Source organism: Rhipicephalus microplus, chromosome 2 (genome assembly GCF_043290135.1).
Source record: "Rhipicephalus microplus isolate Deutch F79 chromosome 2, USDA_Rmic, whole genome shotgun sequence".
In the NCBI taxonomy this organism is placed as follows: domain Eukaryota; kingdom Metazoa; phylum Arthropoda; class Arachnida; order Ixodida; family Ixodidae; genus Rhipicephalus; species Rhipicephalus microplus.
The window spans coordinates 207,664,855-207,689,017 of record NC_134701.1 but is presented as its reverse complement, the minus strand read 5'-3'; the positions used below and the strand labels follow the sequence as shown (position 1 = coordinate 207,689,017).

General features: G+C 42.1%; 1 long non-coding RNA gene across 1 annotated transcript; it reads left to right on the top strand.

Annotated features, from left to right (window-relative positions):
• Positions 1-1,384: 1,384 nt before the first annotated feature.
• LOC142796499 (uncharacterized) lies at positions 1,385-7,279 on the top strand. Its single transcript, XR_012893889.1, has 3 exons — positions 1,385-1,601; positions 4,320-4,575; positions 7,142-7,279. It is a non-coding gene; the product is annotated as an uncharacterized LOC142796499 (long non-coding RNA).
• Positions 7,280-24,163: the final 16,884 nt, after the last annotated feature.

Below are 24,163 nucleotides of genomic sequence, written 5' to 3'. Positions count from 1 at the left end.
TTTTCAAGTTGTTGTCCGTTATATGACGTTTAAAAGCCACTAGAGTGTTCTGTGATCCAATCAACCGTTCTGGCATATTTTTATTACCATCATAGACGAAGCGTGATGAGAACAGTGAGCCAAGCTGTTTGCGTTTCTTTGCATCCCCCACTACGAGAAAAAAGGTAACTGAACCCCCCTTCACCCCCACCCACACACATACATATACAGTACACAGTAAACCGATTCTGACCCTTAAGGGTGCAAAAAGGGTGCCGACACCCTAAGCACACCCTTTGAGCACCCTATTCGCGTCTCAGCACCCTACAAGCGGAACCTAAAGGGTGAACACATCAAAAGGGTGGAAACTAGGGTGCAAAAAGGGTGCAACAACTAATGGGTGCTGATGAGCACCCATTAGGGTGCACAGTCGCCGACAAAGCTTTGTGAGTAACGTGGTCATAGAGCATAACCAACAGCTTTTAGATGTCTAGTGGTTAGACACCATGGTCTCATTAATAGCCCCACCGCAGTAACTGATATCTGAAGAGCGATAGTGCCCGGCTGAACGTAAGTTCTGCACTGGTTCTTGCATTCTTGCTGCCTCTTTCTCGTCGCCTCACGGCCGGCGCTGACCAAGCCATGCGCTACAAGCTCACTAGCCAATGGCGGAGTACGCAGCTTGTAGAGCTACAACAGGATTGTGACTTACACATAGCCTCGTTTGCGCCTAACACTGAAAACAAAGCTTCGTCCATGACAGTATATATAAATCATACATTTGTTGATGCAAAGAAATACAAACCAACAAGACCGTTGTAGATAAAACAGTTTTTGTGTTGTACAAATATTTGTTAACCTTACAATGTATCAGTTGACACGTGTTACCAATTTTTATGGCAGGCTATGGACTTTGACGTTCTAATATTATAACAATAAAGAAACGTTTTCTTGATTTTGTTCATAGAAATATTCTTCAAAGCAAGTTAAAATGAGCCTTGACTAAAACATTTTCCTAAAGAAAATTCACTAAAGACAGCTAAAATATTGTTTGCCAACTAATACGCTTATTTTGATGTGACAAATTTTGCTTGCTGCCTGTACTTTGTACTAATATACAACCGCTTTGACACTGTTTTTAACAGCCAGATTAACCACTCAACCAATGTACAGATGTTAACAAGGTATCGGTATAAGAAATACACAAGCAAGCAAACGTTTCAAATTTCGCGCGCTCTTTCACATTTCAAATTTCGCGCAATTACGCGTAATGTGATTTGTCATTTTCAAAGGTAAAAAATATTCTATGCAATACGCACTAGCGTATCTTCTATCTTCACTATTTGTTACTTAAAATTTAAGCAGAAATAATCTATTTGCTTATCATATAAAAAGTTATGTGCGCAAATGCGGATCGGTGGCGTCAGCAGGACAGAAATGGCGGTATCTTCCTGGAGGCCGCAACGGCCGTGTGCCGAGCGTTTAAAGTCGATTTTTTATGTTGTTCAAAGTGTGCTTGCGCTGTCTTTCGTGTTCTGTCGGTGCTGCTTGTTACGAAGATGCACTATACTCAAGAGAGGACCGGCTGCTTTGTACCGTCGAGCGCTCGCCAAACTGAAAAGGTAGGTGGATGTTTCTGCTGTCGACGCTTTGTTTTTTGCTTCTCCGGCCAGGCCGCGGCGTGCCCGATCCAGGCTGTTATGCTCCTCCCGCGGTTAACACCGAAAGCGCTATAGTATAATAACGTTGTGAACTAAGGTTTTTCTAGCTGGTAGACGATAAGTGAGTTTTTATTAACGTAGCGAGCCTGCTGGCGTGTCTGATTTCATTAGGCTCAAGTCTAAGCTCAGGGACGTTACGCGCGGATGAATTTTTTCTGTGGGGAAGGAGGTTAAAGCAATGTGCGCTGTGATGCTGTGAGTCGGCGGGCGATGCTCTTCACGCTATGAATCACTATATTTTTGCAATGCCGTCGGACGCCGTTCGGGGACGGCGCATGGAAGCCGTAAGCGTCGTCTGTGTGTCGCGTGCGTTGGAGTATTACGGTGATTCGCGTTGAATTAGATCTTTCCGTATTTAATTTAGAAGAATGGAGAAGAATAACGTGGTGTCCGCGTTGGTATTTACGCGGCCTTGTTCGTTTTCTGTGCCAAAGAAGTATATGAAGAAAGTTTTATATGTTACCCGTCCTCTTTTCAACAGCTACATGATCATTAAATGTGTGTGACTACTATAAGGTAGATGTGTTTTCCTGTGTGACCAAATGTGTTTGCATCCACCGGGCACGTATAATATTAAATTACCATGATATTCAGCTTAATTAAGTGTGCGTAAACGTGACACAGCGTGCTGTAGGTGCGGTTCTCAAAGCGTGCAATTACGCCTGGGTCAATACATTTTCTCTATGAGTGGCCGAATAGCCGTACCTTAGCTGTGCAAGCGCTAGGTTGAGCAGTAGTTCACTCGTTCGAGTGCAATTTTGGTGGTACTGCTTGTTCCCCCCTGCTCGCATATCATTGCATTCTTCTGGTTTGTAAAAGAATTGTGGGCGCTGCAGCCCGCTTTTGAGTTAAAACTTCGCCGAATACCTATACGTCTACAAACATTCTAAAACTAAGTTATACCAAAGCTTCCAATGACACTTTCGAATACAAGTGTAATGCTTTATCTGATATCATAAATTCTTTATGACCTCGCTGCAGATTTACAAGTGACCTGTGATATGTGCAGTGTATGAATGCCTAATTTATTGCTCAAAACACAATAAGGTTATACATCATAGTATGCGTGCATATGTTGCTGCTGACATGCAAACTTAGACATTGTATTCATCTAAGAATGAACAAATCTAAACTGCCGTTTTTTGAATATGTACGCATCAGACCAATTGAATAATATCAAAAATAATGTTCACCAAGTGATTGTTGTTTACTGCCTTGCACCAATGTCACTTAAACCACCTTGTTGGTACTTAGACCACATGGTAGGATGCAAGATTCATGACGTCATATTGAATGTTAATGTCACATGATATGCAAGGTAAATTGTTATTAGCATACAGAGGCCAATAACGTTATTGTCTCATCGTTATCATAATGAAGCAGGTTAGGCAATATGTGATTCTGCTGCCTTTAACTCATGTTGGGAAGCCATTACGTTATGTAGCTATCTGCAGTGTCTGAGATCCTGGTTGCCGGTCAATATTGCAGAAGCTTGCCTGCTTCATTGTGATGGCATGGGGTTCAAGATTGATGTTTTGTCTTAGCGTTTCCACCTTTCCTCCCCTATGGTCATTAGACAGCTTGTGCTGTTTGATTAGAAGTGAGGAGTAGTGCCTTTTTAGCCAACCAGAACAATTTAGATCAATGATCACTATGAAGCAGCACACAATATTCATTTAGTGAACTCAATTTCAGGCAAATTATAAACGTCCGAATGTTAGCCGTTTGAAGGAAGCTTTATTCGTTGAACTCATGAGAATAAATGGTAGAGAAGGAAAGGCAGGGAGGTTAGCCAGACCAGCAAAGACGGTCTATCACCCTACACGGGGGAACAGGAAGATTGAAGTCCTGTCGGAGTGGTCTGGTCGCTAAGGTACTCGGTTTCTAACCGGAAAGTCGCAGGATGATATTCCGGCCTTGCTGGCTGCTTTTTCAATAAAGGTGAAAATGCTGTAGGCCTGTGTTCTCAGATTTGTGTGCGCGTTAAAGAACCCCAGGTGGTCGAAATTTCTGGAGCCCTCCACTACCTTCGTAAAAAATTAATGTGTCAGTATTGCTTTAATTTTATGCTTTATCTGCAGTGGATGCATATGCGCATACGGACATGTATATGTAGTGGTATTGCAATTTTACAGAATAAAATATTCATATGGTGCATATTGCATGGCATTTACTTAAGAAACACATCACATGGGTATCATAACTACAGAAATGCAAATGTGCCTCTATGGATGCACTCGTGCATATATTTGGTCAGCCTCAAGAAAAGAATTTATCGATTGCAGGCAGCAGCATTACTCACGCTTGTTTATCTCTTAATTATGTGCAGTCGATACAGCTGAAAGGGGGTGTCTTCATCTAAAAGTTCTAACTTCATCTTCGTGCATGAGTGAGCTATAAAGGTGAATGAAAATTCACATGTATGACATCGACATGAAAAGCTCTGCAGCAGCATGTTTTTCGTTGTATTTATACTGCAGCATGCCCTTTTTGTATTTCTCAGTTGCGTGCCACTAAATATATGTTGGCCATGCGTTTCTAGCCATTCACTGCAATTCGGCAAGCAGCGCATGCAGTCAAGACAAACCTCACTAAAATAATTTTTTTGCACTGGTGCAGAAATTCTTCGGCACGGTCTGTCATTTCATTTGAGTGAGGCTGCTCAAGGAAATTTCCTGACAAGGTCAAGGAGCCCAAGCACCAGCGAACTCTGAACCATTCTTTCAAGCATCAGCTCTGTTCAACATGCTTATGCGCTGTGCCTCACCAAGCTACTGGACGCTGCCTACTTATATGAAGTGCTCTTCATATTCTCCTCAGTTTGGCAGCAGCGTGTGTGGTCTTCACAGTGCTTGCCAAAATCATTATTGCACAGGTGAGACACTTATTTCCTGCTTTAATTGTGTTAGTATTACTGCATGCACTCCTGCCAAGCAAGAGTACTAATGTTTCCTGTGAATTGTTTGTCATGGTAAACAGAGGATTTCAAGCACAAAATTCATACTGAACTTTGGTCCTTCAAGAAGTGTGGAATGAAGGTGGTGACAGTGTCAACGCGCTCTCTTTAGAAATAAAGGCTTTGCATGAAAAGCCTGTCGCACCTTGAAACAGGCACAAAAAACTTCCTGGTGAAAATAAGCAACTTCAGATGAAAATTGAAGAATTTACACTGTATTCAAAGTTGAACTATCCGACATCAAAGGCGTCTCAGATGAGGGTTTTCTTTTGACGCTGTCCGAAATTTTCGGGCGATGATGGAAAAACCATTACTCATGATAATATTGACACTGCAGACAGAGTAGGAACAAACAAACCTAGTTTGAAAAAAAATAGTAGTGAATTATGAACGATGTTACAAATGAAATGTTCTGGATAAGATAAAAAACTTACGTCTGTCTACAGTGGCCTATCCTTTTAGATCAAGTAGTCCTATTTATGTCAACGAACACTTGACAAGACAAGGTAAGCAGTTAGTGAGAGCACGAATGCAAAAAAAAACAAGTTGGATGGAGGTACATTTGGATGCAAAGCACGAAATTTATAGAAAAAAAAATTGGAAACATTAGCAATTTTAAAGACTGCCTTCTTAAAAGATCTGGCAAAACGCTGTGTTGATGCCTTCAGAGCCACACTTTTCTTGAGCTTGCAATGTCAGTAAACTATGACTGACATGGCAGAATTTTGATACCTAGATAGTGAAAAATTGATACCTAGATAGTGAAAAAGGCCACCAGCTATCTTCAATGCCTTTACCTTAAATACTCTTAGCATTATAAATAAGACTAGTAGCCTGTGTCTCTATTTCGATGACATGCCGGTAAAATTTGATGCCATTCTTTTGACATAATCCTTGCATTTTTTGTGCGATATAGCCCACCAAAAATACCAGGGTACAATTATCAAGGCATTGTGTAGTTCATGAAATGGGGAAATGGAATAGCGCTGTACATCTAACGTTAATTTTTGGCCGATGTCAATAGACTTCCGTGTGTTAAGCCCTGTGTTGAGTGTCTAGTAGTCAACTTGGGGGTTTTGTTTTGCAGCAATTAGCGCGCCTCCATTAGGTCATAAGTAGGAATTTTGAGTTTCTGGAAACTAGGTAACTTGATTTTTCGGTCACAGATGCACAGACGATTTTTCGCTCACAACCAACGGGGCAGACGTCGGCGGCGGGTTTTCTGCGACACGAGCTCTTCAACGCTATCATGTTAAAAAGCTGACATAGGCAGCATTGACCAAATGAATGCAAAGAATAAAGTCAAGTGTCCTAGCAGGAATCCAAACCTAGCATTCTGCTTGGTAATTAAGTATTCTACCACAGAGCCATGCCCGGCCTCGGTTATACTTTCCAAATAGCCTCAAATGTTTGTGTAACATCAACTGCCGTTGCAGTACTGGCTATCAAATTTTATAACTATTACATGTGCACTCCTATGATGCAGCCGTGAGGTCGAGTCAAAGTCAATTGTAGTCAGGCACCATCCTGTGAAGTATTTGTGTAGCAGTGTTGAGGGCTACCATCGTCGCGAGTGCCAGCGCAAACACCAGTGCTTGATACCAGCCTACCACTTCTAGTGTGTTTCTGTTTCTGTTGGCATCGTTACGAAACAGCAAATAACTGCTAATGTTTTCAAAGGTGTGACATCTCCTCATAACAAATGAAACATATGCGGCTGTTTAACGTATGTGTGTGCGAGAATTTGTACTTATATTGAGCTCCACTTCATAAGATCGCTCAATAAAAAAATTAAAATACATGTTATGCATGTTTCGCATAACATCGATTCCCAAAGTATGTGGGGTCTGCCAAATTTTTAGCATCAATTTTGTAACCTAAATGCTACCATAAACAATTATTTATGGAACATGAACAGCTGGACTGCAACATAATAAGTTTAAGGTATTAGGAAAACTGAATATGTTCATGACTACAGCATACCTAACAGGCAAATACTAGTACTACATACATGACACACTATTGTAGAGCTAGACTAGAATATTGCTTATTGGCACTTTACAATTCTTTAAAAACCCTAATTAACTTCAGTGCCTTATTCGATTTGTTCAAATCGGATGTGCGCAATCACTTGATGAATAGCTTTTTTACTCAAACCTAACTCATGTTTCACGTGTGCATCATGCTGAATCATTGCTCAGATGTTTCTTGTGTATAAATTTCCTTTCTACTATGCTGTTTGTTTTTTATGTGAAATCTGTTGTACATGCTACCCTCTGTAGGCCCACAGGTACTGTCAACTTGTTTACACAGTTTTTTGCCTGGGGGACCTCCAACAAGCATGTTTTCCGTTGAAAACAAAGCGAATTTTGATGCTGACTTCTACTCACATCGAACTAAGAACACTCCAGCATGACAACGCATATTGTATCTTGGACAGTCTGTCTTGTGAAACTTTTAGTGATTACTTCCGTCTTTATTTTAGGCTTCCGGGTGCGGATGTGCTGTAGAGAAGGAGCGCCCTGACCACACTTTTGTAAAAGGAACCAAAGTCGCCTGGGCAGCTGAAGATGGATTGTGCAAGTGTTTGAATGATCACATTATATTAATCCAACACCACTTGCATTACTTTGCCAATATTTGTGATTTTGTAACACACAAGTTTAGAAACACACACACATATATAAAAGGAGAGATGTAAATAGGCCTTGAGCAAGTTTGTAGTCAAGGCTTTTAGCATGACGACCAAAGCATGTTATATAAGCCCACATGTTTTACCACACACCTACTCTCCTATCTATTTTCTTTTTCAATTTTGTGGGCACTGGCAACACCCTCAATAAGCGCCTTTGGACTGCTGGTGCCTCTAACTTATATTTGGTTGTTCTAAATAATTTATTTGTTACCTACTATGCAAGGAGGGAAGTCAGAATGTTAAAAGTTAAAAAAGAAGTCTCGTCACAAAAAAGATGTCTACTCGCAAGAAAAAAGATTTGAAAAAACAGAAGATTGATCCTCACTAACAAAGATCTCACCATTACAATCAATGCAGAAGGTCATAGCTCATGTTTACTATTGTCAATCTTTTTCAGTTGTATGCTATGTACAATAAAATAGTGACTATTGGCATCATGTTAATTTATTTGTCATAAATTTTTGTTGGGGCCTAATATCTTGCATTCTCACATGCATAAAAGCTCACGTCTGCTACACATAATTTAAAAGAGCGCAATGTGGTAAGGTTCTGTATTTATTGCATATTATCTGTGTGTCTTTCAAAGTGAGTATGTGGCATTTGAAATAATCACCAGTATTCGAAACTTGTGAATTTTTAATCTGCAGGCATGCATGTCTGTATGATGACCAAGCATCCATAAATTGTGCATGCATGTGTGCAGCAAGGGGTCTTGAATAGATTACATTCATTCTGGACCGAAAATGGGTAGCACAGGCCATATACGCACTCTGGGATCAATTTCATGATTATTAAAACACACATATTTATTCAATATAGCTTGCTTTAAGGTATATATTTACATATTGTCTACTTCCACCTTGAACATTGCACCATGCATCCGGCACTCTGCCGAGCGCTTCTCGAGGGCACTTTGGTAACTAGTACACAAACGTACAGACAGCTGTAAGTGGGCCTCCACTGACTGCTGGAGAACAATGGCTTCGCCAAATCACACTTTCTTTGTGGTGAAGCTAACTTTGCTCTTGCAACAGTACCAGCTTATCTAAAATTCGACACTGTTCTTTAGAAGTGCAGCTTGTTCTATCCAGAGCAGCCAAAAACGAAAACATGAGGAACAGCACCTGGACAGGGTAAGGCACAATTGCAGCACTTCTCGATAACAGTGCCGGATTCTCTATTTGCCTACACATAGAGAAAGCAAAACACTGGAGCCAACTTACCAGTAGCTTCACTGCAGAGACACTGTGTTTTAAAAGACGACGATGCAAAAGCCCCACCTAGAGCTGTCACTGTGTTTCAGTGCTAGTTTCATAAGCGCCTGCGGAAGGCACTCTGTGGAGGGCCGGCCACGTTCATGGTGCACGTGTTCAGGGTGGAATGGACGACTTAGTACATCTGTTCAAGTACTAACAAACTGTATGTGGGCTGTCACTCAGCATGGTCTACAGAGTATACAGCAATCTGCATTTTTAGCAATCTCCAGCGTCAATCCTAGATTTGGCCCACTGGTACGTCGATGTGGAGCACCCTTCCAGCACCCATTTGAAAGGGTGTTATGACATCACAGCACCTTTCTTTAAAGGGTGCACTCATTACACCCTTCAAATTTTTTGCTCTGCACCCTTTCCTTAAGGGTGCTGAGCTCTGCACCCTTTCTCAGCACCCTTTTTTGAACACCCAATAGGGAGCAAAGGGTGTTCGTCTGGCGACAAGCTCATTTACACCCTTAAGGGTCAGAATTGGTTTAGTGTGTAGTTTATTCTGCTGGCGCATACAGCACTAGTTTAAATACTAATATAGGTTGCACTTAGTCTTGCACCAGTGTAAAATTTCGATACGTATTTCCTTCATGTGCACCAGACCACATATATGCGTGGTTCAACATCATTCCAGAATTTTTATGTGCGCCTTTATTTAAACTTCTAAGCGAGCACACCCGAAAGACATGTGCGAAATTTGGCGACTCGAACAATTCTGGTTTCAGCACTCAACCTATCCGATAGCGCCGTTATCCACACCTCTTCATGTAAAGGAACTAGTTAAAGCGCGCAAGATTCACACCCTCAGTTCGCTGATTCCCTGGTTTTCTCCAGGTGTTGTCGTTTCCCCAAGTAAACAGAATAACAAAACACACTAAATTGTACGCATTTGAAGCGGCGTGTTAAATCATATTTATGCATACTGATTGTGTCACGTCTATCTCTAGATGTTGCAAAGTTGTAGTATTCAGAGCTCTCGAGAAGAAACAAAAGAGACCAATTCGATGACGCAACAATGAGCAGCCAACACTGAAAAAGACGAACATACAACAGCCGTACTTTAACCAGATTGCTTTGCGTGCATAAACATGCCTCGTTCCTACTATGAATATACTACATTCTGTATTTTTTCCAGTTTTCAAGAATACCACTCAAATTACAGGAACTGTACAGTATGCTTTGCGTTCCTGCGTTCCATTCACCGGTTGTTTTATACACAAAAGTAATAAAAAGTACAATACTGGGTGTGTAAAAATATTTTCTTGCTGCCCAAAAAGCAGGCACTCGTATTCCGCTAAATTTACAGAGTCTGACGAGGTGACGAGAAACAACAAAAAAAAAACAACGAGCGACAAGTCTCATCCAGCTGAGTTCTCCTCAATTGAAGTAAGAGAACTTGTCTCATGAATCCGCGCAAGAAAATGGTTGCGGATACAAAACTATGCTTTAAAAATGCTGCCCCGGGGTGATACTTAAATAGAACCGATGAGCGAGCGACACCCTGTAGTTCAGCGCAATAAAGAAATCATGCAGTCGGGGAAGAATCCCATAGTGCTTTTGACATTTATCTTTGGTATGGGGAGAGGGAAGGGGCTGGAGGATTTACTTGAAAGAACTACACGCTCTTTTTCTCTGGGTACCATTTTGGGGGGGGGGGGGGGATTACAGCAGCTGCACAAGCACTTGAAGAGCTTACAAACTAAAATATTTTCATCTGAACGATGCTTCTTGAGCTTGAAGATTACGTGTCGTCAGAAAACATAACGAATCAGTCAAGGTCTGCTCAATTTAAATCAGTGATGCATTTTCAACACGAACACTGCGAACGTTGGCCAAAAATAAGAAACTGGGGAAGCACACACGAGTAAGATCAAGCCGAGTTAAACAGCGTGTCACATCCTAGTGCGCCAAACGGCATGCGAGTGCTATGACGCACTAGCTTTACATTACTCGTTTTAGGGTATCAACTTCCAAATTGATTCCATATATTCAGTGTGCAAATACATTCTTTTGCGGTGTAGTTGGTAATTAAGATAATTTTTTTGTTTATTCCCGTTTTTTTTCAGATAGATCATTTTTTTCTGTGTTTGTTCATTTCTACCTCAAGTTTTGAGTCCTCGTAGGGAGAGATGACTAGCGATGCTTGACAAATAGTAGTTGATGATAAACAAACAAATAAAAAAACTGCTGCACACTACCAACAACAAGCAGCTCCAGACGAGTAGTAGGGTCTTCCTACCAGTCGATAGAACGCCACGGTGTCAATTCCGTGTGGCTGCCCCATTTCGGTGCCACGGAAATGAAAATGACATTGTATTTGGAAGACTTAAAGCAGCATTCTTGTAACCGTAACTGAGCAATTACCTTCAACAAATGGTTCTCCTAACAGTTTCGGAACGATAAATCTTATACTATCAGGACTGCCCGAGTGTTATGTTTCATATAAGAGTATAAAAAATAGCTAACACTTCTTGTATAGATATTGAGTTTTACCTAATGCTTGGAAGTCCCCGAAGCCGCAATAATCAAGGAACTTGAAGTCTACACGTGATATGTCAGTTCACCTTACCAAACAAAGTTTAACGCAAGCAACATGCCCTTGAAGACTCCTGCGCAAAAGTGCGGTCGCACATATTTCTCACAGGAATGTAGAGAATGCTGTATTGGTGTAGATATTCGTACATGCTATTCCTAACGCATCTCTATTTCAGTTCTACTAAAGAGAAAATTTTGAAAATAATATCAATACTTCGTTTACCTTCGCAGTGCTACCACCATATTATTCTGGGGCACGACCTAGGGCAGGGCTTGTGAAAGTTTGATCATCTGGTGTTTAACTTGCGCTGACATCGTACAGTTCACGAGCGTATAGCATATCACCTCCATCAAAATGTAACCACAGTGGCGTGTATCCATCGCACTTGTCCATAAAGTCCGCCATAATTTTCATAAGGGCATGACATCGTGTTTCTCGGATCGGGTGAATATCAAGTAATATGAAGTGTATGTGCATGTACGAAGAATAAAAAAAAAACGATTGTAATCATTTACTCAATGTTTCTTCAGCAGACCAGTTCATTTTCAAGAGTAGACTTGGCAAGTGTACAGTCCCAACATTTATGCACGTTCGTTTTGACATAGGTGCGGGGAAAGGGCTCTCTTTTAATTACAATGAAATGACCACTGCTCCCACAGAACAAACAAAAATGGCCACTTTTAGAAACAGGTGATAGTAGCGATTAGGCAGAAACAAACAAAAAAAGAAAGATAGAAACGAACAGCGGTAGCAAAGAGAGAAAGAAAAAAACGAACGCTCTTCACCGCGTTACCAGCGGATTATTTTTTGGATCACTCGCGTAAAGACCGACGCCATTAAGCGACGTTCCACGACGACGACCTATTTTTACTCTTGAATGGGCATTTAGGGTGTTTGCGTAAATAAACTGAAATAAATATTCACATTATGACGAATGTTACGTACACGCACAGGCAAAAAGTTGGTTTATGTGTTACTACTGAAAACACAGAAAGTCTCTCGCCTAATTAAAGGAAACGTGGGAGACATCATCGAAGTCATTTTTCTTCTTGTTTTCCAGCAAATCATGCCAATAAAAAAAATGAGACGCACTTTTTGGAGTCTTGCGGCGTGCTTCTATGAAAACGCTCAAGAGGACGAGCACGAAAGTTTAAGAGTTATTAACACACGCACACAGACAGACATACAGGCAGCGCAGATTTGAAGCAAAGGCACAATAACTTAATAGCATCATTTATTGAAATCAGATAGTTGTTCTTTCTTACACAATGCATAACCTATCTCACGCTACCACGCATGAGATTCCTGACGGGCGAACACCTATGGTGCGAGGTTGCGAATGATCCAGGAGACGTAATTATTCGAGCGTCCGCTATCAACCTCATGAACCACTCTGAAGACCCTTTCCATTGAACACCCATATTTCTATCTTGAGTAGTTTTAACTTCGCCCCTTTCATTTTCTTGTCTCCATTTCCCCTTTTGCTCCACGAAAGCAACATTCATGCTACCATCTTAAGGTCACAAGGTTGGTCGAGAACGCTATGGCGTTGAAAGCGTTATTTACATACCAATACGTACAGTGTCTACTGACGTGATCAGTTACATTCGTTCCAGACATACAGGTAAGAAATCGTTTGAACAACCACAGTAGAATACCTTAAGGCTTTGTGACGAGTGAGTGTCATCTTAAGGACTGAAATTATTTGCTTTTTGAATGCGCTTAAGCATGGAAGTGACGTAGTCGTTCATAAATGCCGATTGACCGCAGAGTCATTGGCAGTGGCTTCATCGCTTTGTCCGAAAGCTCCATTTTTCCGCCATTCGCTAATTGACTGCTGGGAAAGCGACTGGTCATGGAAACGTGATATATTTTATAAATCTTTCACTCATTCTTTTATTTCTTGCCTTTCTGTCTGCCCTTACTCCTTCCCCAGTGCGGGGTACGAAACCGGATAATTTTTGTCTGGTTTCTTTTTTCTCTCTGCCTTTTCCTTTCGCCCCTCTGTGTAGGTGTGTGTGCGTGTGTGTGTTTGTGTTTTCGATATAATAAATCGTAAACGTATGGGAAGGAGTACCACGGTATCTTAATGTTTCTTTCTAAATTTAGCTGGCCATTTCCTCGGTGCATCCACTCGACTAAAAGCGCTATATAGCCGTGTGCCTCTCGAAGCATGCAAATGTCCTTGTCCCAATTTTTCCTCACCATTTCATTGCCACAGCCCTCCTATAGAAACCTGCCAATGGCACAACCCAGTTACGGCATATGACTATGCAGAAACATGCATTACCCACACTAGCTGCAATTCTCGTCCGGATTCCCGGACTTTTTGACGACAGCAAAAAAAAAAAAAAAATACGCTATTTCACAAAATCCGTGCCACGTTCCCGCTTGAAAAAGACATTGCTATGCCTGTACGTTTCGAACAGGCTCACACTGCTTCAGTAGATGGTCTGAGACATAAAAGACCCGCGTATAGAATGTCTCCGGTCTCCTGCGTATGAATCGTGCGTATAATGGCCCTGCATGGGTGCACCATTTGAATAGCGGCTGCAGCACGTGCGCAATGAGATTCATCACTTTTTTAATGACCCATTCGAAAATAAGGTGCGGCTTGTACATAGACGTTTCCTATTATTATTACGTTGTCATGAAAACAGTCTTCATTACAATCTTACTTAATCGTAGTGGTTAGAGAGAAGTCTATAGTAATGTCATTCACTACATGAGCCACCTCCTGCCATGCGGTACCTTTATTTCAACTATATATATATATATATATATATATATATATATATATATATATATATATATATATATAAAGTGGGTGAAAAGAGAACTTGCTGCTGTGGGCAGGATCCCACGGCAAGTTATCTTTTCACCCACTTTTCTTTCTTCTCATTCACATTACAATTGGCCTAATAACTTCCTCTATACCTTCCTTGGCATTAATGTCTTTAGATCTCAATAATATTGTGTAAAAACACGAAACACGAGCCCTTAAGTATACACTTGTTTCCCTTATATATATATATATATATATATATATATAGTTTTCCATTAACATACGAGGAAACCTAACATGCGATTCCTCTAATGTGGTATACCTACTCGAATGCAACGTGTGTGGTATGCAGCACATCGGACAAACAGAAACACCATTTAGGATACGCTTCAATAATCACAGAGCCCATGCGAAATTAGCCCCAAGTCTACCTCTATCAAAACAACTCAATCTTCCCGACCATGCATTCGACAAACTATCAGTGACGCTCTTAGAGACGGGATTTAAATCAAATCGAGAACGTGAACAACGAGAGTCATACCTTATCCACCGATTTAACACCCTCGATAGAGGAATAAATGAGAATCCTGGTACACTTGCAGCAATTAAAGCATTAGAAAACAATAACGGCAACAATGAAAGTAGTAACTGAGTTCACGGCACTGCAGCTGCGAAGGACACTGGACAACCCAAAACAATTCCAAGTGTAACTACTCTTCCTAAGTGCAGCTGTCGTCTGTTTTCTGATTTATTTTACTAACCAATCAATTGTGCCATGCATGACATGCCCAACAGCAACCCTGTGCACAGCCGGGAGGCCCCCACTACACGCGTAATCCAGAAGCGGGCAAGGAATTCGCATTGCTTCCACTTGCACAGCCTACCGCATTACGGGGCACCCCTCTCTTTACGACGAAATGTTGACAGGGCGCGGAGTAGTTAAAGGCTTAGAACTTCCTAAAATGCCCGCTTACCAGCCTATGCCACAATACGCGGCACCCCTCCTTCTACGACGAATTGTTTACGGGACCCCGAGTAGTTAAAGCTTAGGACTTCCTGAAAAACTCTTTTTTGCCCCACACCGAACCGCCAGTGCCAGGAGGGGCCGTCTGACCGGGAGGAATGCGTTAGTGAACGGAAACATACACAGACCGCTGACATCAGAAAGGTGAAGGGGAGAAGGGGGAGAGAGATGAAGGGGGAAGTGGAGGGAAGAGTGGAGGGGGGAAGTGGAAGGAAGAGTGGAAGGGGGGCACCCGAGGGGCGTCCGCCGTATATTATTTCTCTCTTCTTCTCTTTTTTCTTCTTTTTTCTTTCCTTTTTCTTTTTTTTCTTTTACTTTTCTTTTATCCTTTTTTTCCTTTTCTGTGTTTTCTTCCTCTTTCATTGCCCTCCGATTTGAGATTGTATAAAGCTGAGCACCAACAAACTGTATGTTTAATCCTGATGAAGGCCAGACTCTAGGCCGAAACATCGAAATAAACCACGTTGTGACCGCTCACGGAGGATCTACTGCACTATATATATATATATATATATATATATATATATATATATATATATATATATATATATATATATATATATATATATATATATATATATGTATATATATATATATATATATGTGACGTATGAAGCGATGTTTGGTAGAAGCTGAGAAGGAAGAAGTGAGAGAACGGAATAAACATGGCGTATGAGCCAGGCCACGTCTCCCGCATCTAGCGTCACACCAGTCGACAGGATGAAGACCTCCCAGCCACTTTATCAGTGTCTCATCATCGACGCAGTTCTCCACAAGACGCCCTGACCATACATCGACTACGGAATCATCTCCTAGCCACACACAGAGACCAGCATCATGACGGAATCATCGACTGACCTTCCCATCCCCAAGTACACCGGAGCAGCGGACGATGGACCTGTACAGGACTGGTTCGACCTGTTCGAGTTCCACGCTACCGCTGCATCTTGGTCGGAACGGGAAATGGTTACGAACTTCAGCGACTACGTCCCCGGTGAGGCATTTAAATTTTACCTCACCCACATATTCGACAACGATGAGTCTTGGCAAAAGATAAAACAAGAATTGATCGTTTGGTTTAAAAAATACGATGACGACTACGACGAAGACTTGCTTGTAACCCACCATCCACAGACAGCTGCACTCAGTCGTCAATTTTACAGGAAGTCTTCAACCATTCGAACGCACAACAAGATTCGACCTCTGACAAAAGACGAAGTGGCACACGAGTTCAGTGGCAGACGACAACGCGTATTTTGGGAAAAACACGGCCATCGAGCGCGCCTCCCTTCTCCACGAAAGTCGGCATTTGCGAAGTCATCGCTTCAGCATATGACCCGAGACGTTGCGCAACCACCTGATGCCGTTCACTCTTCGTCTGGCATACGTGGTCCACCACCTGGGTTTTCATCACACGGGTCTTCAAGCGCTCCTAACGCTCACCACTTGCCTTATAAGGACGCCTTGCTCATGGTAGACCAGCTGACGCATGAAGAAAATACCGAACAACGTCATGACTACTCGGAGAGTGAAAATCCTGGTTTTACATCACTTCGCTCTTTCGTCGCTCACAACGCCCACCTCGCGTCTCACACGCCCACTATGGTCGGGATAGAGCTTCGGAACTCCGAATATACTCAGCCAAGTCCAGGGCCAACCATCCACATTCATGCGTCAGAACAGCTTACCTCCAAAGTGGCGGACACAAAGAAACAGCCCCAAGTAAAATCTGACCAAACCAAGCCTCTCGCAGCGTCACCGTCGAGTTCACAGCAACCCGAGAGCTCAACCAACACAGGAGGCTCGGAAGAATCAACTCCGAAGCTATGCCCTGTGTCAGGAACGCCCATCAAGAATGGCGTTGCAACAGCCTCAGCAGATTTTTCTGCTAATTCTGGCACACTATCTTCATTGCCTGGCTCATACGCCATGTTTATTCCGTTCTCTCACTTCTTCCTTCTCGGCTTCTACCAACCATCGCTTCACACGTCACACGATTCACGTCACACGAGACAAGGTAAAGCGACCGTATACTGAAAGGAATCTAGAAAATTTCACCAAAAAACTGAACCTATACACGCCTTTCCCAAGTGCAATGAAATCGGCAATTACAACGTGTTCACTGAACCACAACACTTCAGATTTTACAGAACCACCCAAATGCCTTGATGCATCGTGTCACACACAAGGCCCAAATGGTTTTGAGCGTGTGACGGAATTTGCGTGTGACGAGCTGGTGAATCCTCGCAAAACCAGCCCCCACCCTGACGTTCCTGACCAGGGTCGTTCGACAGACACTGTCAGCCTAACTACGCTGCAAAAAGAAATACATACGCCATCAGAACCACCTGAAGCCATGTCTGTTGTGCTCTCACCGTCAAGTGCTAACACACATGTGAGTCAAAGCACTGCAGGAATTTCGAATCCACCAACGCCGGCGCATTGTCCACTGACAGAAGCATTTACAATCAAGGATGACTCACAACCATCTTGGGAGCGTTCTCATCAGCCTGTCACGCTGCTTTCATCGCAGGACAAGCCTGGCAGTACAGTCTCGACTACAGACAATCTACTGATCACATCACCATCTAAAGAAAAGCAGACTCATGTTCCTGAAAGAGGCCCATCTGACGAACTTTCACAAGAAGACGAGCAATTTCAACAAAGGCAACTCCACGAACTCCAAGAACTGCAACGGCTACTCGAACAAGAACAACGATCAAGTGAAACCTCCTCACGAGTACACTTGTGGCTGAAAGATCATCAGAGACAACATCAATTAAAGAAGCAAAGACGAAGTCGATGCCTAAGCCATCTTCGCAGAAAGCAACGTCGACAAAGTTTTCTGCACCAGTTCTCAACGCTGTGTCTACGATTCAACAAACTGAGAGAAGACCACAGAAAGCTACGAAAGAGACGTGCAGCTACCACGTGTACAATGAAGGAACAAAGGCATCATACCATCAGCTTCAGTTCTCGCACATGCAGGCTGCAAGCACTCGTTCTGTCTCAGCCACGACACAGAAAGCAGCGTCTACGACGGAGAACTCCGTGCCTACGACATCCGACTCTCAAATGCTACAAGTACTTCGACCCTTGTTCATTCATGACGAGAATCGCTGTGTCATCAGTAATTTCTACGTTCAAGGCGTGCTTCAGTTGGCCAGAACGCAACAGTCAACCTCGCCCACCAGAGTTGTCATAAAATTCATCGGACTGCTCAATCGGCCTTGAAGATTTCGTGAGATTGTGGAACTCCGTCTGGACGTGAAACTGTGAATTTGGGCATTGTTTTGTTCATTCACTTCTTTAATTTGTTATAGTTTGTAACCAGTGCCATCTTTCAGGGGGAGGGGGAATCGTGTGACGTATGAAGCGATGGTTGGTAGAAGCCGAGAAGGAAGAAGTGAGAGAACGGAATAAACATGGCGTATGAGCCAGGCCACGTCTCCCGCATCTAGCGTCACGTATATATATATATATATATATATATATATATATATATATATATATATATATATATATATATATATATATATATATATATATATATATATATATATATATATATATATATATATATGTGTGTGTGTGTGTGTGTGTGTGTGTATAATAACAATATTATTACATGTAAAAGTGCATTTATTATAACTGTATTTTACTATTACCATACCACTATAGCGGACAGGTTAGCTGACATAAATGCCTTAAAAGGTCTAATGACAACCTAATAAACAAAAAAGAACATTATAAAGAAAATTTAGCAGATCTCAGTCATTGTGGGAATCATTCCCTGTAACGCATCCAACGAGTAGCTGCATTTACTAACTGTATTATACTTGAGCTAAGCATTAAGGGTCGACAGAGGCGCTAAGTAGGGGTCATAACCATATACGCTTCTAATCTTACTATGAGCAATACCTTAAGTACAAACATTTTCACGGAGTATAGGTTTAAAAGACAATGGTTTTCTAACTGCTAAAGCTTGATCTTTTACAAATTGGGCATGTATTCTGCTCAGAACTCATTTCGTCATGAAAAAAAAAACAGGAAAGTTCTTCACACGGTGGGCTCAAGAAGTATTAGATTTTACAGCTTATATCGTACAACTAGCGCAGAAAGATATATATAGATTTGCTACGCATCTTGAGCTTGGAGTAGGGGCCCATCAAGGTGACAGCAGAGCAGATGGCGTCGAAAGTTTTATTTTATTTTTTGTGTATTTTCTGAGCGAGATGAGCGAAACCTAAAACTGAGTTCAGATGAAAACTTACTTTCAAAAACGTTTTTTTTTTCGCATGCAATGGTGTCACGGAACCCCATAAACGGCTATGTGGAAACCCATTTGCCATCCACTGTCCTAGTCTCTTCAGTCACGATTTATGTTGCCCGGTCAGAAACGCGTCCAATTCGTGTGGCATAATTCCAAGGCCATAAGTATTTCATCTCATTAGAAAATGAAGGAAAGCATTGTTCTGTGTGACGTATAGTAATTAAAGTTAATAAGGTGTAATTTATTATACAACAATTCTACCACCAGTCAGCTTCAGTATTTGCATCAAAATAAGCTACTATTAGGGGCGAAATGCATGCACAGCTATTGTTTGGTTGAATTACTTTCGAGCGAAGAAAAAACCTTTCACGTTGGTCTTGCAACGCACCCCGTTGAACCATCGTCCAACATCGTAAATCCTCTGGGGCAATACGCAGCATAATGAAATTAAATGATCACCAGTTGCCCACTCAGAAGGCCTGCATGAACGTGTACAATAAGTTCCAAGCTATTTGATGACACTTGCGCTACGTGACGTGCCCTTGAAGTTGGCTTGGACATTCGTACACACCGTGACTGAAAAGGCTAGGGTATGGAGACGAGCAGTGCGAGAAGAAGGCCCGTTTGGCAACGCAATTCACCGCGAAAGGGGGGAAATGCGAAGAAACGTGACAAATCAAAAGGCCTGTGTCGGAATGGAAGCGGCTTGTAAACGCAGGAGCGAAAAGCGTGTTTCATATCTTGTGCGAAGCGAATCGAACAAAATGAGTAGAAACCAAGAAAGTGTGGTTTGCAGCTTGCTGTTGCCGCCTATCGAAATAAGGGCGGGCTTATGGCCGCGAGAACCCGAACTCGGTATTGTGAGGCGAGGCTTTATTCCTGCAGCAATACCACTGTCACCTGTCTTCGCACATTTCTATTCTATTGTCAACTGACTTCAATTCCATTGTTTCAGGTTACATTTTCAAGGTTTAGCCCCGGGCAGTGTGCAAAATAAGCTTCTGGCTTCTTTATGAAGCACTAGGATACCTCCGATACAACATCAAAGGACACAACTGTCTTCGTTCCATCTGAAATGGAAAGAGATGAATAGCATATTTCTGTGAAAGAGCTACTTTTTCCTTATTGGTTAAAATGTTCACCTTTTCATTGCGTGCTATTGTTTGAACTGAAACTAAGACATTGTAAATGATGACTGGGACACTGCGAGATAGCGATCCCGTTATTTACCAATCGTATTCACAACCATAATGTCTTTTGTCTGAAACCTCTGTACTTATGCTCAGTCGCACAATATAATACGGGGCACGCGAATGCGTTCCCACACTGCCGTCAGCGCCGTCTTGTGGCAATTCGGTCTACGGTCCATAGGATATAGCTCTGTCGAACGTGCGGCCAGAGTGAGGCCCTACATTTCAGACCCCTCGCAGCAGCACGATGCAGACGGCAATTCAGGTGCGCCCTCGTGTGGTCAGTACATTTTTGTGGCCGACTGTACTACTGGCGATTAAGTACACCAGCCTGAGGCAGTGATTATAACATTGTGGATTGAAAATACTGCAAGAAAAATGTAGGCTCGAAGGAACACTTAAACATACGCCTGTGCCAAGTGTTCTTTCTTGTCCACGTTTTTTTTTTTTTTTTGCTCTGCATTTTTATGCAATAGCATTAAAGAGCTCGTTTCCCAGAAATTACGGTGCGGGCGTCGGCGTCGTCCACTGAGAGGGAAAAATCTGTACCTTCACCATGATTTAGAAACCTAGAAAGAAGCGAATGAAATGAACAATAAAGCGTTTGGTTCGAGAGAGAATGAAACCCACACCGTCTGTCTGGAAAGCAGGTGTTTTACCACAAAGCCACAATAATTCCTGAAACTCCTTAAAAAAGAGAGAGAGGAAACACTATATGAATATCATGTTTTCTACAAAGTGCTGTTGTATGAATCTGTGGCAGAAGCGTAGCATCTAGTCAGGCTTCAATAAAAAAATGCGGATTCCTGTGAGTGAGTGTTTTAGAGGCCCACCCATTTGCTGAGACGCTCACTCATTACGGATCATCACCAGCTGCGAAATTTTCAACAAATGGACTAGCTGCGTAGGTTCGCGTATTGCCTTGTGCCGGCATAGTGAGACCGTCACAAATTTGAAAGTAGATGAATTCTGGAGTAGTTGGTAATGCAGAACTATACCTGCAGTCTACAGGTATTTCAGGTTAGCTGTAAACGGCAAATGTTGCGCGTACAGGCGTCCGTTAACGTGTGGCATGGATGAGGCATGTACCGAGATGCGAAGCTAGACTATAGCAGTTGAGAAGGCGGTGTACATGAGGTCCGATTTCACTATCACATTCTGAACTTGAAGTCAAAGCTCAAGCGCCCGCCAAGTTTTTTTCATCCAGCATGCTGCACCAACTTGCCTATATCGAGCTCATTCTGGAATAATCTTAGCCACAACCAAACAATGACTCCTGTGGTATCAGCGGTAATTGTCCCAGTAGGTATAAAACACGCTTGCAACGTCATGATTCTTTTTAAAAATTTCTTTTCAATTATGACACTGAGACGTCATAAATACATTTAACCAGCAGATAAGTCCAAGAAAACCAGCGAAGTTATTCTGCTACGCCTAGGCTTCCTGAAATTTTCGGACCAGAGTTCTAAACGGATGGGACGTTTTGTCAATTCTGGTAAGCAAGCATTTTGTCTTCTGTAGCATCGTTGCCAGCTCAGAAACACGAAAATGGTCGAAAATATGACAAACTCGCCCAACATAGGGCGTGAGCAAAGGTCAATAAAAGGAGCCAGAATTAGCCTTACATTTGAGAGGATAAGTGCCACGTTCTTATTTAGGTGAATAAAAGCAAGAGCATTTTTCACGGAAAGGTCAATAAGTACAGAAAGAACTATTCAAAATTATAATAGCTGACATTAAAGCACAATTGGGCAATGCAGCAATCATTTCAAGCTGAATGACGAAGTTTATTGCGATGTCTACAAATGAGTTTCTTCGTGTGTATTAAGTGGCATGCGTAAAAGTTCTAGAAGTACCAGCCTTGTGGAGACGAAAAAACTTTTTACTTCATTAGTGTGCTCGAAATAAGTTTCTGATATTATCATCAGGTCATAGTCACATGCGAAATAATTTCTCACGTGATGACGATATCAGTGCAATTTTTATTCCCGATTCAAATTCCGCACCGAATTCCGAAATGTTACAAAAGCGGGTCCTCAGAACTCCGGTTTCTAACGTCAATGAGTGCATAGCATCCTGTATGTGAAGCACATTCGATTGTCCTTCTAGGTTCCGTTTTCAGTTTATGGCGTCGTTCAGCCATAGGTAGTGTGCAAACTGAGACCTCATGAAAATTTCTTTCATACTGCCCAGCCACGTATCTAAAAGCATTTTTTTTGTGCAATGCAAGTGCTAAATAAACTAAATTTTTGGGAGCTGGAAACGTGCCTTAGTCACGCGATTGGGACACTGCAATCTTGGAAACCACCCACTATGACGTCACTGAATATTTTTATTTTGGTTCATATTAAGAGAACAGGCAGTTAGTCAAAATATAGTCAAGTAGCCAAGACGTTTCTTGTTTCAGAACCAGCCTAAAAAAGCATCGAAACCTCTTGCAAGGTCTAATTTTGGTCTGCAGTAGCAAAGGTAAAAATATGTGGCATTATATGAAGCTGTTATTTATGTTAAGAAGTTATAACGCCAATAAAATTTCTTTATATTTGACAATCGCGCGAGTATGAACGCCGTAACTTGAGCAATATTGGTGGGTGCTGCGGATGGGGTTGGCTGTTCGGGCTATCGCTAGGTGCCGTTTGGGGTATCGTTACGGCGGACAAACAGACAGACAGAAAGACAGATAGACCGAAATTTTTGCGTCTAAGTACCCCAAGAAAGACTCTCGTCTTTAAAAATAAAAGGGGACAAAGTACAACTTGCCAGTTGTTTAGGGACAGCCAGTATATTGCTGTGTAGGGACAGGCAGTGCAAACGTACAGCTTCAGCCAGTAACGCATAGCGACTCCATCCTTCATTTAGTATTTGCCATTTCGTTCACTAACCGCTCATTACTCAATGCGTTCTCACTCAAACTGACAGCTTGATGAATTCGAAATTATAACTATCTCTAAATTTCTTCAACTGGCTTTCTGGGTTGCCAATACAACATTATCTTCTAAGGTGCGATAGCCAAGCATGCACATACGTTAAGTCTATTTCTGAAACGTTTGTCCAGCCTAGGCTATACGTGCCGGTGCTATTTGACTTCATTGTCAAAGTAAAAAGAAGCACTCTATATACAGTACCATTCGAGATGCCCAACACTTCTTTGCATGTGCTCTCCTGCAAGCGCGAGCATTCCATAATTCACAAAGAAGCACGAAAAAAAGAGAGAATAATGATTCTTCCTTCGCTAGTGGGGCTGTGAATAAGAATATAAAAATACTACAAAATTGCTTAAACACTAGCAATGTTCTAGCATTTCGCAAAAGAAGAAAGCGACAGCGCTGGCCCTTGACTCGCAGGACTCGAAGCTAAGTGCATCCGATGATGGAGCACGCAATAAATCTTTCCCCCGCACAAGCGAATATTAATAAGCTGGTACGACACTTGAGCCTCTCGCAGCATGGGATGTAACAGATGCCTCTGCCGGCGTGACCATAATTTGTTACGGTGGTGTTTGACCGGAGATAGCGATAGATGTCGCATGCAGCGCTATTTTGTGCAGCATACTTTGTTTTTGCCGTGATTCTTTTCTCTCTCTAGTCCAGTGAGAAAGAGCTATAACCAACGAGCTGCATGCTTGTGGCGTTAGCTTTTATTGTGCATGTGTTTTATTTGCTACTTGGTCTGAGGAGAAATGGCGCTTTCTTCAATGTTCGAGAAATTCGCTGTGATTCCCCTGCATGCGTTGAGTAAGCAA